This window comes from Ambystoma mexicanum, chromosome 10 (genome assembly GCF_040938575.1).
Source record: "Ambystoma mexicanum isolate Mex_15411 chromosome 10, UKY_AmexF1_1, whole genome shotgun sequence".
Taxonomy (NCBI): Eukaryota; Metazoa; Chordata; class Amphibia; order Caudata; family Ambystomatidae; genus Ambystoma; species Ambystoma mexicanum.
This window is the reverse complement of record NC_090932.1, coordinates 542,345,536-542,360,554: the sequence shown is the minus strand read 5'-3', so window position 1 is coordinate 542,360,554 and position 15,019 is coordinate 542,345,536. Positions and strand designations below refer to the sequence as shown.

Below are 15,019 nucleotides of genomic sequence, written 5' to 3'. Positions count from 1 at the left end.
ACCTAGTTTTCCCTATCGCCCCAGGTCAGCATTAATACTATTGATCTGTAACATCTGCTATATACAGTAATCGCTCTACCATCGGAGTGCCTAAAGGCCAAGGATCTATCTTTCTTACTCCCTCCAGGCCTTTCTAAGGGTACTCTATTATAGCATCCCCACAATGATGGTCTTAAGGATAGTTCATTTTTTTAACGTATTTTATTAGTTTTACAACAATTTAACGAGTACACCATTCTTTTGTTGAGCTCAGAGACAATAGTAGGTAGGTCCAGATTGGTGCCTGGTATCTCAAAGTTCGGGATGTCATGGGAAGGGTTTCACTGCATTGTCTGATCCCCAACAGAAAGGTGTTCAAAGATAACAAGGACATGTACAGTTTTCACCCCTGTCAACTTCCCCTGTCACCCTCCCCCTACCCCCTCACACATCATAGGGAAATCCCACATGTTGTCATACACATTATCAGTCTTATCATTGCACTAAGTGTTTGTTTTCCATGTTTCTGTGATTCTTTCTAGATGTGTGATTGGCCTATCTATTCTGCTTCGTCTACCCCAGCAGAGCTTGCATTCCTCAAGTACCGTGGACAACTTCGAAAAGATGAACAATGTTGTGGTGCATCTCTCCCTCTGTCTGGGCTCAGCACCTTTGGAGGTCCTATGTGCGCTGTCTAGTATTCCAAAAAGGGAAGCCAAACCATATCTATATGGGAGTGAGTTTCTAGCAAGGCTGCTGTGATCCTTTCCATCTGATAAATGGAGTGTCCTTTCGCTAGCCATTTCCCTTTCCTTGGCAGTGCTCTGCATTTCCATTTGACTGTCAGGCACACCCTAGTGGCTAATAACAAGTCTCTGGGTATGTTGGATAGTATCGTATGTGCATCCTCCCCTTCCGTTTCAATCCCAAACAAGACGAGCAGTGGGGTGATCCCTCTAGAGATTCCATCCACCTCGTGGATCCACCCCAGAATTTCCTTCCAGAATGCTTGCACTTTTACACATCCCCACCATTGGTACCAATAGTCGCTGATTTCCCCCGCTCCCCTTCCAACAGAGCGGAGTAACCTCCGGGAACATTTTTGACAACTGCTTTGGGGTGAGGTGCCATCTCGTGAGCAATCTACCATTATGCATTTTGTATTGCATGGATATGGAATCGTTCCACTCAGCTCTATATATTACAGGCCATACTTCTGGTAGTTCTTGTAAATTCAGCCCCCTTTCCCGTTTAGTCTGGGTGGTGGGCTGTGTGAGATGACCCCTAGTGAGTAGGGCGCTATACAGTTGGGCAATCATCCCTTTCGTGCCCCGGCGCTCACTTAAGATGCGCTCGAACGCTGTTAGGGGCCTTCAGAGAGAGTGCCCCTCATCACAGATCCTGTAAGACACTTCTTAGTTGAAGAAAGTGCAGTGGTGCTATAGCTAAGCCATGCTGCGCATCCTCCAACTTTGCCTTAGAGAGGTATGTGCCTGCCTTCCACATCTGTCCTGCTTTTACCAGACCCTCCTCGTATTGCGGTTGAAAGTGTTGGACCTCTGTTATCAAGTCTCGAATGAGGGGAGCCCAGATACAGCTTAGAGGAGAAGGCCAAGAGTTCCCCCCCTTCATAGTCTGGGAGGGACACCATAGAGACCACAACACTTCCAGGATTGGGTGTTCTCGAATTCTACGGGGTAGATATGATATATGATATGTAGCAGGATTTTCTCTTTCCCTGTGGGACATGTCCGGAGTTCTATTTCCTTATGGGTTATCTCTAATGCAGCACCTGTTTTCCTTATGGGTTAACTCTAATTCCAGCACCTATTCCCTTTGCAGCCTTAGCCTGTTTTTGTGCGCTCCCTCAGCGATCAGTGATCAGGACCCCCCTGGATCGTAGCCTTTGCTGCCTCCCAGATCTCGTTCAGTGAACGCTCCCCATATCGTTTACTGTGAAGTAGTTTCTTATTGCTTCGGTTAGAGCCTCCTTAAACAGCAGATCTTTGTAGAGGGTATCATTGCATGTCCACCTGTGCTCTGTGCAGGGAGGGGGACCTAGATCAAGTTCCAGGCGACACAGCTCATGATCTGTCCAGGCCACTATTTCAATAGATGTGTTTAATATAAACCCTTCACTCTCCGCTCCAATTAACAAATAATCTATTCTCGAGTAGGTGAGATGGGGGTTGGCAGGAGAGTAAAAGGTGAATGCTCTCTCTGTTGGGTGTTGCGTGCCAGGTGTCTTATCAGGTGGCTAGATCTCAATTGGCTAAGGAATCTCTCTCACCCCCCCAACAAGCCATTTGGAGTCTGTGTGTCCTGTCTCATAGAGACCCAGTCCATGTTTGGGTCCGCTATAATGTTAAAATCCCCTCCACACACCAGGGTGCCCTCCCTCCAACCGTCCAGGAAGTCGAAAAGAGACTCGCTAAAGTGGGTCTGACTTTGGTTGGGAGCGTATGCTGCGCAAAAAGTGATAGAGCCTGAGTGTATCTTACCTTTCAGTGCCAAAAATCTCCCTCCCTATCCTTGTGGGCTTGCTCTATTTGGAGGTTTATCATGTTCCTATATATGATTCCCAACCCCCTCCTGTTTTCCCCAGAGGCCCATAGTGCTCCCCCTATTTACCTACCAGCAATTCGAAATTCTTTCCCCCTGCGTATTTTGTCTCTTGCGCAAACAGTATGTCGAGTTTAGAGAGTTTAAACTTTCTTGCTCTACATAGAGCTTTTTTGCGGGGAATTGACACCTTTAAATGTTGAGGGTCCCACATTTTATGCCATCAAGTGATACCATGTTGGTGTTTCAGGCATCTTACGGATTGCTCACCGGGGTGAATAGGGCCGGTATCAGTATAGGGCCCGTACATGAACCAACCTAGGATCAGCAACGTGTGCAGTTGAAATGGTAACTTGACTGTGACATATGATCGCTTCTTCTGTCCCTTCAGATGTGTGTTCCTCCCCTTTTCCCCTAACAAATGCCATTTTGGCCACTCCTCAAGAACTGAGATGCCCTTAGAAAAAAGAAGGGGCCACACAACAGGGAACCCTCTCCTGGCTTTCAAACCAGACTTTATAATACAACTGGATGCAATGACGAGACCTTCCTGCAACATAACCTGCATGAACAGTTTCCAAACTCTTAAAACATATCTGGATTTGTACACTTCCTTCTCAGATTGCGATCCTTGCATGGGCAGCTCTATGTCCTTAAAGATGAAGAATCTTTCCTTTCCATTGTAACCTTGTGACGACATTCTCCAAGCAATTTTCTTTTGGCGTGAGAATATCCGTAATGGACGGCACTCTCCGGGTGTGTTGTAAAGTTTGTATTTCCTAGTGCCTTGGGCACGTCCTCTCTTTGGCGACGAGGGAGTGGCTCTGTGCGTGGGACCCCTGGGCTTCCTGGATTTGTCCCTGTCAGAACTTGATGTCCCCGCTAGTAGGCTTTCCAGGACTCTTCTCACTTCCTCTTCTGAAGTAACACAATATCACTCCATCGTATTCAAAGCTAAGAGAGAAGGGAAATCCCCAATAATAGTGTATTTCGCGTTCTTGTAATCAGGTGGTCAGTGGGTGGCAGCCCCTTCGCTTGTTGAGCGTGGCAGCAGAGAGGTCCTGAAACATTTTTACACTTGATCCTTCAAACTCTATTGGTTCCCTTTCTCTTGCCTTTTGGAGAATGTCTTGCCTCTGCCTGTAACAGTGACACTTGACCAGTACGGATATACGGTCATTTGGTGGGCCTCCAGCTCTGTGGATTCTATCAAATTCCATGACTGGGGCCTCCATGGAGTTGAATAGGGAAGCGATCGGGGCTTTGACTCTGCCCTCTAAACCAGACAGAGTTTCGCCTTGTTTCTCATTGAGGCCCAGAATGTGCACATTTTACCACAATTCTCGATTTTCCAAATCGTCGAGTGTTAATTTAATGTCTCTCTCTTTCTGTTCTAGGTCTTGGAACCTTGCCTCACATTTCATTACTGCAAGATCTTCCGTTAGCTGGCTGTTTTCCACTGCTTCGATCATGTCTTCCACCTACATCATCCTGGCTTGAAGATCTGTGACGGTTTCTGTGAGGCTAGATTTAATTGAACAGATTTCTTCGAGCAGGAGGCGGATGTCTGCTTTAGTGGTGCTGTCTCTGTCGTTTCTGGTATTTCTGTCAAGCTTTGGACCTCATCCTGCTCCATTTCCATTGGGCGGAGGGTGAACGTCTGTAGCCTCGCGAGCATTGCAGAATCCAGCACCCTAGGAGCTAAGTGAATTTAAAGCTGCAGTGTCATGGGAGCGCTGTGGAACTCTTCTCTGGGCTGCGTATGCTGGTCGCTTTTTCAGTAATATTGGTGGTGGTCACTGTGATGGTTGAATTTCTGGTTACTGGTTCCTCTTTTAGTTGGCACGTTTGCCTCACCCTTCCTTTTGTTAACCTTTCACTTGTGTCTCCCCCAGTCTCAAAATTAGTCCCTTACCCCCGTATCGCACCACTTGCAGATCGCAGGCTGAATCTCTTGTGGGGGTGGATAGCCTAGGCTGCGGGAGGAGGCAATTTTGTCTGTGTCCACTACTTGTAGTTAATTAGGTGCTCCTGCCACTCGACTCTATGGTGTTTTTCGTTGTCCGGTGAAGGTATGGAGTGCTGCTGCGCTCTGTCTTTGAGTCTCTCCAACAATGGATTCCCCTGCTAGGGAGGGCCCTGTTGTCGGTGCTGTTTATGTCCTTTCCGCTCCTCGGGGCTCCCAGGTCCACTGATTTGCTTCTCTGCGGCTCCAGCCGTCCTGTGTCACTCTCTCTAGTGCTCAGAGGCACCTCTGGGCGGCACTTGGCTTCTCTCTCGGGACAGGCTGCCGCTCCTGTGTGTTCGGTCAGCGGTGGAGGAGGATCCCTTGCTGGAATGGCGCTCCAAGTCAGCACACGCCAGGGGTGTTAGTGCAGGGAGGTCTGTTCACTGCCGGGATTCGCGCTGAGCTTAAGCTTCTTACCCGCTGTGTGGTGCTTGCAATCCCCTCTCTCCCTCCGCTCTGCACACTCTTGTATGCTGTGTGGTCAGTCCGGTCACCCTTCCCATTCTGCGGGTATGCCTTGACCTATATAACTCTTTTTCCATGCAATGGCCCTGCCGTCGGATGTTGCGGCCGCTGCAGAGGGAAGCCTGGATGCCGCTCACTGGACACCGGCGGCTGCCACCTTGATGGTTTTGTTTCCGAGCCGCTTACTGGGTGAACTTCGGTGAGTATCTCACGAAGCCGGGCACAGTTCCATTTTTCTTTTCTTCAGTGCATGCTCCTGCTAGTTAGACAGGGAAGTGTATCTTCGAAACATCGAAAAAGTGCTATTTATGGGGTATGGGCCGCCATTATCTGCAACCTGGAGAGGGAGACTGTGGCTTAGGCTGCCATAGCGTCGGCGCCCCCTGTTTAAGGATAGTTTTTAAGCTTGGTGCCTGTGTTCCCTCAGTCACTGTCCCATTCTTTCTCCCTCTCACTCACTTGAACACCTTTTGCCTTGTCTTATTCCTCCTCACTACCTACTTCCTTTGCCCTCCTGCCTTCTCCTGAACTCTTATTACCAAGAGCCTTTTAAGACGAGGTAGCAGTACTCGGAGGTAGATGGGGATGCAGAAGTTACTCGGACATCAATAATTAAAACGACTCAGGAAGTTTGGCAAAGTGCTTTTCTGTTTTAATATCAATTATCTAAAACCGGGAGTACAGCGGGCATCATCCGACGCTGTACAGCTCGATCTCAAAGCTTTTATCAAAAAACAGTTCTTTTATAACAAAAAACCTGTCACTGCTGATGTCATATTACGTGGCAAACTACAAAACTTATGGGCACCTGTGATTGGCTGTCCGTGGACATCTAAGTATACGTTCTATATAGCCACAGGTTATGATTGGGCACATCAGAACCCACCCTCAATAACTGGTCACTATTCTCGTCACTAAATACACGACGATTCATTGGTTCTTCATACTATAGGGCTCTTCATTATGCAGCCCACTATGATTGGTTTGGCACTATTGTTCCCTTCTGGAATATTGCTCACGCTAGCAGCATGCAGGCTACCATTACAGGTGCATGAAAGCTCGGCGTGATTATGCGTCCTCTCCATTTAACCCACTATCTGTCAACACTCCTTCAGTTTGTTCAATTAGCTTTTGAACTTGGCCTTGTAACTGTGGACTTCGTCTGCGAAATAAAGGGAGGATAGCTTCACTGTGTCTTTTAGTTTCGGTACAGCCTGACCTAAGCCATTCCGATTTTACTCCTGTGACCTGAAGACCACTCTTTTCAAGCCTTTTTGCAGTATTTAATCCCTTTAAATGACCTGTAGAAACCTTTACTGTTTTTTTCATATTGCTTGAAACAAGAGCGTGTTCCTTTTATCACATTCAATGTAGCTTTCTTGACAGGCATCAGTTACACTGTGGTCTTTTCCCTTGGTTCAGGGCCAGCCCCATCGTCTCCGAAGCTTGCCATGCCATCAGCAATTTTCATCTGTGCCACTCATTTTGAAAGTGTTTTTCTTGTTCATGAACTTTCCGGCCTGCTGAAAGTGCGTTGTGGAACATCCAGGTCATATACATTCCTATGTATATACATTGGTGCATTGCCACAATCTAATTCACTATGTAGCCAGCCTTTTGAATACATTTCTCTACTTGTGTTTCCAGCAACTGTACACGTGTAAACTAATTTACATATTCTTCAATGTTTCTGTAGACTGAGCATCTTCATCTCGAGCCCGAAATGTTGCTCATCTGTACTGTCTATTCTTTAAGTCTTTTATAGAATACTTATGTTTCTTCTCCCGATCCAGCTTCTGGATACGTCAAAGGAACACACTCTTGTTTGAAGCTGTATGAAAAAAACAGTAAAGGTTTCTACAGGTCATCATTTAAAGGGATGAAATACTGCAAAAAGGCTTGTAAAGAGTGGTTTTAAAGTCACATGAGTAAAATTGGAATGGCTTAGGACAGGCTGTACCGAAACTAAAAAACAGTGAAGCTATCCTCCCTTTATTTCCCAGACGAAGTCCACAGCTACAAGGCCAAGTTCAAAAGCTAATTGTCTGAAAAAACTGAATGAGTGTTGACAGTGGGTTAATTGGAGGGGAGGCATGATCACGCTGAACTTCCATGCACCTGTAATGGTAGCCTGCATGCTGCTAGCGTGAGGAATATTCCAGAAGGGTACAAGGGTGCCAAACCAATCATAGTGGGCCGTATAATGAAGAGCCCTATAGTATGAAGGCCCAAAGAATCATTGTGTTTTGAGTGACAATAGTGACCAGTTATTGGGGGGTGGGTTCTGATGCCCACCTGACTTAAATACCCAATCATAACCTGTGGTTATATAGAACATATAGTTAGATGTTCACAAAGAGCCAATCACGGGTTCCCATAGGTTTTGTGGTTTTCCGCATACTATTACGTCCGCAGTGACAAGTTTTAGTTATAAAATAACTTTTGATAAAATCTTTGAGATCGAGCTGTACGCCGTTGGATGATGACCGTTGTACTCCCTGTTTTAGATAATTGATATTAAAATAGAAAAGCACTTTGCCAAACTTCCTGAGTCGTTTTGATTTTTGATGTCTGAGTAACTTCAGCATCCCCATCCACCTCCGAGTATTGCTACCTTGTCTTAAAGGGCTCTTGGGAATAAGAGTTCACTTGGTAGCAGAGGTGATGGTTAAAGACCCATTGATCTAAGTAAAACTTTGGGGTCCCGGTAATATCGGATGTCCTCAGCCATTTAGCTGAAAGGACGTGAAGCTCCTTGTAGATAGCGGTTAGATTATAGTACAAACCCATGGAAGGTTAGGTAGGAAGGTCCCTCGGCCTTTCCCCGTGGAAACCCCTCCCCAACGTCTACGGGAAGCTGAACGGACGGAAGGCTGAATCGGCTGATTGAAGGGGAGAAGATCCCGAGATTCGGAAGTCGAAAGACAAATGGGGAGTAAATTGGGGAACTTGGCAAACTGTATTCATGGGGAAAACTAACAAGGGGAAACAGTAATGGAGGGTTGGTTGAGTATTATGAATATTGATAAGAAGAATTGAATAAGCGATATATGGACGATGAATGTTCCATAGGATAGCCCAGAGACCTGTCAGAAGAAAATATCTTAAAATCTAGAAAAAGATCTATAGGAGACGAACAGACAAGATCTGTTAAGGAAGATATTTTACACCCATCCCCCAATCGGGCGTAAAATTAGGTGCATTAAGGGCCGCGAGGAGCGTCGTCTAGAAGATAGATGTGGGCCGACCAAAGTATGTTTTTATGTTTTGTATGTTATATGTATGTAAGTCAGAAGAAAGGTGAAGTGTTGAAGAGCAACAAAGAAATATTGTATATTTAAAAATAACTGTTTATTTGTGATTGATTGCGTAGGAAAGACAAAGTTTAACAAGGCATGGAGTGTTTGAGATGCGACGATTGGTGCACACTCATGTTGGAGTGACTGGTTGTGTAAAGTGTTATTTTGTGTGAAGCACGGTAATTGACAGGCGAGTGAGGCTTGTCATAATGGAGGATATTACTCCACTTGCGCATATGTGCCAGCAGTTACCCAAACTCAAACAGTATAGCGCAGAAAGGGTTAAAGGAACAGCAAATAAAATGTTCATGTCGTGGCCACACTGGGATCACTGTAAAAAGCAGTTTTGCAGCATATGACCACATATTTGCATGCAGCATACACAGGAAAAAAACTGTAGAAGAGGTTAGCTAGTTTAGAGCTTTGGAAGATGTATAAGGAGAAACGGGAAGACCCGACTCCTGAAGACTGGATATTAAGTCAACGAACAGAGGGGGGTCATGAGCCTTCAGCTCCCCCCGCCGTGCCTGAAGTAAATGGTAAGTCAAAAGATGATGGAGTGTATCCACTTAGAGAGCTTAAAGCAGCAGCAGGGTATAGTAACCCAACGTATGAACCACCTGCTTATATCGCTAATGAGCGTTTTGGAGAAAGCTCCAGAGAAAGACGTGGTCTCTGCAGTCCAACGGGACAAGGAGAGAAGTGAACGACCATGCATGACCCTGGATATAAAAAGCAAAATAAAGAGATGGAATGGAGAAAAAAACAAAACTGACGAGATAGCGCTCATAAAAATGAGTGGATGGGAGGTCAGACATTGCTCAAAAATGAGTGGATGGGAGGTCCGACATTGCTCAAACTCGATGGGACAAGCATTAGGGAAGTACGGCAAAAGGAAGATCAAGATGAGCAAGATAAAAAAAAGACAGGGACAGAGAGAAACGATTGAAAGTGGGGAGCTTAAACGAAAGGACAGGAAAAGACGAGAACAGCTCTATCAAGAACAACAGCTGAGGAAAGAAGAAAGAGCAAAAGAAGTATAATAGGCAGCGAGCAATCGAAAGCGCTGGATAGAATAGCATAGAAAAGAAGAGAAGAGGAGGAGAAGTTAAGAGAAAAGAATACAAATGCGGAAACATGATGAACTACGCAGGGGAGAAGAGAGATGAAGAGACAGGAGGAAGAAAGAATTGGGGAAGAAGCAAAGAATGGAAGAGCATTAGATGAGGAAATGAAACGGAAAAGGCGGCAGAAAGTGCGCAACATTGCTTGCACTGAGAAAGAGTTAAGAAATCCGAATCCAATAGTAGCAATGATATAGAAGAATTCTTCTCATCACAGGAGCCGGTGGCAGGGCCTTCTAGGGTAAATCTAATGGATGATTTTGAAGAGGAAACTATTGGGGACAGAACTGCGAAGCATATCATGAAATGAAGACGAAAAATTAAAAAGTCAAGGGAAAAATGATAAATTTGAGATTTCCCAATCACGAGCAAAGGAAGGAAGCCCAGTTAGTTCCGAGCTCTGTCTCTGGATAGGCTAACTCTGAATAGAGAAGAAAAATAGGGCAGTCACACAAGTTGGAGCCAGGAAGGGTCAGACGAAGAAGGGGAAGCCTTCCATGAGGAGGAGGGGACCGGTGCATGTGGATTTGGGGAATGTTTATTAACAGTTAAAGAGGTGAGATGGTCAGACCTAGACCTACCTACTACCTAAACCGAGGACGCCAGATCCAGTGGTGCGGCCAGGTTGACCTAAAGGACGATCTCAGAGTGTGCAGGGCGAATCGGCACCGTATGTAAACAGATTAAGGTCCTTGCCAGGGAGAAGACGATCGGGAACCATTGTCCCTACTATGGATAGGCAAACGATGGAAGTCGATTGTGATTTTGGGATTTCAGTTTCCTTTATTAGAGAAAGGAGGGGTCAGACCAAAGTATATTCCATGGTCTCAGATGGATAAGGACAAGTTAAGATGTAAGTTGCCCAGTTTAACATCGGGCGCCGGAAAATGGATCTACGAGTTAGAGAAGATGACAGGAGGTAATACGTTAGACATAGGAGACATTAAAGGTCTCCTTGCAACCATCATTGGGGAAAGAGCGGACAGCATTTGGTCCAAAGCAGGATACGCAGGAGTTACAGCGCAGAACACGGCACACAATGGTGCACCATTTAATGCCTGGAGAACAGCGGTTTGGAAATCGCTTAAAGTGCAGTATCCTGACACGTCAGATATGGGAGCTATAATGGAATGAAAAATGCAGGATGGGGAAGATCCACTTGCTTACATTCAGAATTTCCAAGAGCAATGAGAGCCGTGGGGGAAATCTATACCGTTATCACATTTTATGTCATTTTATGTCAAGAAATTGCTGGGTATGGAAGCGAAGCCATGGCCAGAGATTCAATTGACCATTGCACATCATTGTGGACTGTTGCAAGAGAAAAAAAAAAGAGGAGGATACTAGGAAGGTAGAGGAAGCCAAATTAGTGCAGAGAAAACTATCTAAATATGCCATTGAAGGGCCGATGTTAACTAGAGGAGATGGGACAGGAATAGGATTGCAACAGACTGCAGGTATGCCTCAGGTGAATAACCAACAGCAGCCAGAGCAAGAAGGAAATGGGTTTATGCAGAGAGGGAGAGGGGGTTTCTGAGGTCGAGGAAACTTTCAGAATAGCCAAGGATATTTTCAGAATAATCAAGGTAATAATCAAGGTATGCAGGATGGACAAATGGGGAGATTCTCTCCTGTATGTTGGACATATGGATTGACAGGGCATATAGCACGAACAAGTAGGAGCCAAAGGTGTGTTTGTTTGCTTATTTGTAGAGCGCACCAAACCCGAAGGTAACTGGGCGCAAGCAGTACAAGTAGGCTTTAGGCTTAGTTTACAAAGTTACAAAAGTTACGGAGTACACCACGTATAATATTACATTGAATAATGTTAGCGAGGAAAACATTTACAGGGGTTGCAGGTAGAAGAGTCGCTGTTTACCATTACAATATTTGAGCAACAGCAGAGTTGGGGAATATACATATAATAGTTAGCAGGATAAGTGGTAACAAGAGAGGTGGAAGGCCTTGTTTAAAATACATGTGGTGTTTGCATAAATAGGTAAGGCGAGGAGATACAGTGGTATTCTTGTGGTTAGGTTCTGGGGTGAGCGTCTTTAGTTCTGAGCCAAGTCTGAATGTTATGTCGGACACTAGGGTAGGTTTGATCGGCCCGGAGTGAGAGCGGGAGTGAGTTCCAAGTTTGTGCTGCCATAACTGGGAAACTTCTGCCGCCATATTTGGATAAGTTGAAGCGCAGTACATTGAGGCAGTATGAGTTGGCGGTGCTGGTTGGGCGGTTGGTAGTTTTTCGGACTATCCAGTTAGTGAGGTATTGGGGGGGGCGGCATTGTTCAGGCATTAATGGGTCAGGGGGTTGTTTTGAGGAGGATTCTGTCCTTGATTGTCAGCCAGTGGTTTAGTCTTCTGAGCTCAAATATATGCTCTTTGTTTAGGATGTTTAGTGTTGTTCTTAAGGCATTATTCTGAAGGGTTTGGATTTTGTTTAGGATGAATTTATTTCCTCCCAAGTAGAGTGCATTACAGTAGTCCAGTCTTGAGAGTATGAGGGCATTAGCTAAGGTGATGCAGCTAGGAGAGGATAGGTATGGCCTGCAGGCTCTAATTAGTTTGCATGTGTAAGCTGATATAGAGGCTAATGCGTTGACTTGTTTGTTCAAGGTTAGGGTAGAATCAAGGTAGAAGTCTAAGGTTTATACTTCCCCTATGACCTTGATAGTGTTGCCATCAATGTTGAACGAGGAGTAATCGTTCTGTTTTTTGAGGTTAGCCTTGGTTCTTAGAATTAGAAGTTCGGTCTTGTCGTCATTCAGGCAGAGGCCATGGGTGGCCATCCATGCTTGAATAAGGAGGTAGATTTTATTCACAAGAGCCATGTCACTGAGATAATTGCCCGAAAGGGGTATGAAGATCTGGTTGTCGTCTGCATAGTTAGTGTAGGTGACACCCAGATTGTCCAATTTGTCAAACAACGGCTTCGTGAAGATATTCTACATGGTTGGCGAGACGCAAAATCCTTGTGGGACGTCACACGTTATAGGGATAGGGTCTGCTGAGTCTGATGGGGAGAAGACTTGCATGGTTCTGTTGTTGAGGAATGATTGGACCCATGCTATTGCGTCCTTAGAGAAGTGAGTACAGGGGTATGTACAGAGTGGGCAATTCTCGAAAAGGTGGGTCGGGGGGACAGCTTATCCTCCAGCATACAGTCTGCAAGTGAGGGATGGATCGGCTCAAGATCAGACAGTATAATCAGACACAAGCACCGCAAGCAGCAAGCACAACAGGCTTTGCAATCACAGCAAGTACCATTGAGTCACCACAAGGGCCATCACAGCATGCACCCATGCAAATACAACAGAGTGCAAACACAGGACAGTTGTTGACACCTTGGATAGAGGGTGTAAATCCTTTTACAGGTACAGGGATAAGTATGTATCCACAATAGGACAGCTCACTGGGGAACTTGATGTGTTAAATACTATCGGTAACGCCTAATCCTAATGAGGAACCTGGGGTTGACGTCAAGATAGGAGGCAAATTATTTTTGTTTCTAGTAGACACTGGAGCGACTCGCTCATGTATATGAGAGGGAACATTTTCGTTGTCAGGTGATGTCATGAATGCTCAAGGTTTCACAGGAGCTTTTACTGAAAAATTGCCAGTTTCAATAGGAGAATGTGACATGTCTGTTCCATTATTGTATTCGAAACAGACGTCAGTTAATATACTAGGTCGGGATTTGATGACAAAGTTCAATATGACAATTTCTTTTACCGATGAAGGTATAGTGTGTTCAATCCAGGAATACATTATCTAAATGGGAGTGAGTTTATTATGGCATTCGTAGGGCAAATAGCTTTGCGAGGAAAGCCATTGGAGCCGAGGTTTATTATTATGGAATACGCATCTTGTTGACATGGTTACCTGAATAAGTGGGCAGGGTAAAGAGAATACCTGATGAGCATTTACTCATACCACAGATACATATGAATGAGGAAGGGGGGCAGATATTCCCCCTAGAATTATAAGCAGCCATAGTACTTGGTTACTGACGAGGATCTGTTTAAAGACGACCCATCGGATGATGAAGTGGTGTTTGAAATAAGCATCACATAACTAGAACAGAAAGAAGAGATCCCACAACGAATGGCGATCATGCGACAATGTCCCACATATTTTAATGAGGATATGGAAAAGGTGCCCATTTCTTTATGGGCAACAGGCCCTTATGACGTAAGACTGCTGAAAGAAGTAGGAGAGGCTAAGATTAAGCTGAAACCATGAGCAATTTTACCCCATGTAATGCAGATGAGGGGATTTTTAAGACTATATCAGCTGTGATGGACCAAGGCATTTTAGTGATGTCAGAGTCACCATGTAATACTGCAGTGTACCCCATTAAAAAAAGTAAAGGGGGTTGTGGCGTTTAATTCAGGACATGCGGCCAATTAACCAAATTGTAGAGGCAGCAGAGTTTCCTATAGTTCCTAACACTGACAATTTTATGTAATATTCCGGTTGAAGCACAATTTTTCACGGTGATTGACTTTAAAAATGTGTTTTTCTCACTGCACAAAGATTCTCAAGATCTGACTCCATTCACGTTCCGTCAGACTAAACTAAAAAGCACGAAGTTGTCCCAAGGATATTGTGAGTCTCCATCGATTTTTAACAGAGTCCTGCAGGTGGACTTAAGCAATATAGATTTGCCGAGCGTTGTTTTGCAGTACGTAGATGACATTCTAGTTTGCAGCACGTCTGAAGAAGAGTGTAGACGTGATTCGATTCAATTGATGATCCTTTCTTGCATAGAAAGGTTATAAAATGGATAGAGAGAAATTGCAGTATTGTCAAAAGGAAGTATTGTCCATAGGGCATTTAATCTCACACAAGGGAAAGAAAGTTACATCAGAAAGGGCTGGGGCGATTTTGAAAACAGCAAAACCGCACACGATAAAACAAATGCAGCAGTTATTAGGACCATGTAATTATGTTAGAGCATGGCTATTTGATTACAGTACGTATACAAAGCCATTGCTGCAAGCCTTGGAAAATGCATAACAGAAATTGAAAAAGATTTAATGGACTGAGGAAATGGAGGCATTGATGAATTGAAAAAAGCAATTTGTATGGATCCAGTTTTAAGAATTCCCAATTATTCACAGGAATTATTTTTATTTTTGCACACAAACGGAACAGTTATGACAGCAGTGCTTACGCAAAGAACTACGTTATGGTATAAACCACTGGCGTAGTACAGTGGTATTTTAGACCCAGTAATGAGGGGTCACTTCCCGTGCGAACAGTCGCTGGCAGCCACCGCATTCGCTATTGAGAAGTCTGATGGCATAGTAATGGGATTGCATGACATTATTTGTTGAGCATGCTCTGTTTGCAGTCCTAGAAAAACCTAAGGGTACCTTGACATCTCAAAGGGCTTCTGCTTGCCAAGTGGTAATATCAAATCCGATGATTAAAATGGTCAGATGTAAAACAGTGAACCCTGCCATGTTTGTTGCTGAACCATTGGCAGAAGACGAGCAAGTGCAGGACTGCTCAAATTATGAAGAGTTCTATGATGACATCCCGAGAGTGAAAGAAAATGCTCTTGCCGCAGGAGA

The 15,019-nt window shown here is 44.8% G+C and overlaps 1 protein-coding gene across 3 annotated transcripts in view; it reads left to right on the top strand.

Moving 5' to 3' along the window:
• The window catches only part of STK25 (serine/threonine kinase 25), a 1,190,884-nt gene that overhangs the window by 128,512 nt on the left and 1,047,353 nt on the right, over window positions 1-15,019 (top strand). The gene's annotated exons all lie outside the window — the stretch shown is intronic.